The sequence below is a fragment of the Phalaenopsis equestris genome, unplaced genomic scaffold (genome assembly GCF_001263595.1).
Source record: "Phalaenopsis equestris unplaced genomic scaffold, ASM126359v1 Scaffold000511, whole genome shotgun sequence".
In the NCBI taxonomy this organism is placed as follows: domain Eukaryota; kingdom Viridiplantae; phylum Streptophyta; class Magnoliopsida; order Asparagales; family Orchidaceae; genus Phalaenopsis; species Phalaenopsis equestris.
The window spans coordinates 2,479,505-2,482,606 of NW_018164951.1; positions in this window are offsets into that span (position 1 = coordinate 2,479,505).

Consider the following 3,102-nt stretch of genomic DNA (forward strand, 5'->3'; position numbering starts at 1 on the left):
GAGTGGAACACGAATGGATAATTTTTTTTTTTCGTGTTCAACTCGTTTATATATCAAGCACAAGAAAAAAATATTCATATTTGGCTCATTTGTTTACTGAACAAAATGAATACGAACTGCTTAACGAGCCGAACACGAGTTGTTTGTGAACAACAAGCTATTTTGATAGCCCTATCTATGAGAAACATTCAGCTTCATCCTTCGTTCATCATAGAAGTACTAAAATTTATTAAGATCATAAAAAAGCTATGTTAGTGATTGGTTATCAAGATCGTTGTAGCTCAACTTGTAGTCAAATGTTTGAACTGTTAGAATGTTAAAGATGAACATCAAAGACCTGGCGGTTTATTCCAACCCCTTCCCATTCAGAGTGGAAATGGGAGGACATTTTAGTGGATTTTATGGTTGGTATACCAAGATTAAAGTTTGGACATGATGCTATATGGTTGGTGGTTGAAAGACTAACTTATTGAGCTTATTTTTTCTCAATCAAACAAACTTATTTAGTGAAGAAATTAGCCAAGTTCTACATAAATAACATCATTTGACTAGATGGAGTTCCTCCAATCGTGAATGTATCAAATCGAAAAGGAAGATTTACTTCCAAGCCATGGAGGGGGGCACAAGATTGGACTTCAATATTGTTTTTTATCCTCTGACAGACAGACAATAAATTTGCACCATTCAAACTTTAAAACACTTGTTTAGAGCTTGCATTTTGCACTCTAGAAATATTTTGAAGGACTATATTCCATTGATGGAGTTTGTTTATAATAATAGCTTTCAAGTCAGTATTTATGTGGCATCGTACAAATCTCTTTATAACAAAAAGTGCAAATCCCCTTTTTGTTGGTTTGAGGTTATTGAGAGACAAATATTTGGACTCCAGCTAGTGGATAGAGTTACCAAGAAGTTCATCAGATTCGAGACTCGATATCATCATCAGAAGTGTTTCAACCTAAAGCATAGAGATTGATTTTAATGTTGAAGATCATGTTTTCCTGAAGGTTTCACCTATGTGTGAAGTTATAAGATTTGTTCAAAATGAAAAATGTCAACATTACTTTATTGATTCTTTTGAGGTGATTGAGAGATTAGATGAAGTTTTTGGCTCATTTTTTAAAGCTTACAACAGTACTCAATGTCTTCCACGACTCTTTACTTTGGTGCTACGTACATGACGACTCTCATAACATTTAATATGAGTTGTTGGTGATTCAAGAAGACTTAAATTATAAAGAAGTACCAAATGATATCTTAGAGCATGAAGTTTGACTGCTTCATCGTCGGTCTATCCATTTTTCATAGTACTTTGGAAGAACTAGTCAAAACAAAAAGCAACCGAGGAGATTGGAGAGGAGATGATCACAAAGTACCCACATCTATTTTAAAACTATGGTATGAGTTTAGGGACCAAATTTTTTTAAGGACGTTGGTACGTAAGACTGAATTTTCTCTTGCAAAACCTACATCGATGTCACACCACCTTGCCTTTGAGATTTTTTTTTCATTTTTGCCTGTCGCCTTTCTGAATCTTGATTTACTTCCTTTCTTGTTTCACTGTTTTTCTCTTTTGTTCAAATCAACTTCTAGATTAAGTCTCCACTCTCCCATGTTGCGTTAAGTTACCGCCTCAAATCCTTATATATGTGAGTTTGAAGGGTTGGTCATCTCACCTCATCTTACTCACCCCTACAACCCCAAATCAAGTAGCTCTTCCTCTCTCTCCCTTTTTTCTTCTCGTTCACCTAGCCAAAGGCATATTTATTTGTGTGTATATAAATTAAATTATTTTTATGTTATTTATTGGATTCTTATATGAAAAAAACTATTATAATCAATTTTAAGTATAATCATACTTTCGTTGAAAGAATTATAATGAATTTAATAATAATAGTTAATATAAAAATAATAATACCAAAAATTAATACATTTTTTATATAGCTAATGTATTTTCGGGCATAGGACATTCAAGCACACTTCGTAGCAACTTAATCGAGGGAAGCATAAAAAGATTAAAAGTTTTATTCATGTTTCCTTGAGGTAAGTAATTAATTTTTTTATTAAGAGATAAACACATCATTCCTAATTTGGGGTATTATCTTCACTACTTGTAGTGAATTCATACTTGTTTTATTAGATTGTCAGTCATGTCATAGCTACTTTATTTGTATTATTATGTTGCACCAGTTATAAACTTTATTAATTACTTATAATGAAGTAATTAGTTACCGTATTTCATTGTTGCACAACTCCCGACATATTTGATTAAATCTTTCAACTATAATATTTTATTTTCTTACACTTTGCTTTTGTGAACTCGTATGTAAATATTTGTCATGTCACCAGCCTGTATGCAGTAACATAGTATTATATATTATGCAAGTGAAAATTGTATGTGATGATATGTAGGCCAGTGAAATCTTTTGGGATATTAGCTAGTCGGAACAATTGGTCAGCAAAGCAACGACTCTACAGAAATTTATTAGGTTTCCTTTGGCGCGTGTTTGCTTTTCAGTTTCAAGGTGTCTGATAAAGCTGACTATATAAATATAAATTGAATTAAAACTGAATAATACATAATTTTTATGTTATATAGTGATAAGTTTTAATCAAAACTTAAATGATTGCATATTTTATTAAGATCATTGAGCATAATAACATTTGCCTTAATGGCAATGTCAACAACACCCTTTTCACATTTTAATGTTATATATACACATGGTATTTTTCACCATTTATTATTTATACTGCATGCCACAAGCTCTTATTATTTATGCTTTAATAAACTGTGATTATTTATTGAGTTTAATTTTTTAAACTCACTCGTTGATATTTTTATAGGTTATATTCAACCATTTACAGGACCAGTCCTATCGGCTCATACTTTAGTTCTTGATTTTTTTTTGGTGTTTTCATTTTCACATTATTAATTTTATTTTCGTTTGAGTTTTGGGTAGTTATTTCCTATTGTCATTTCAGTCTTCTTTCAACCAGTTATGTTTTTCTTTCAGTTTTACTTGTTAGATTCTTATTTATAGAATAAAATCTATCATTTAATATTTTTTAATATTATTACTTGAACATAACTTTCATTTAAGA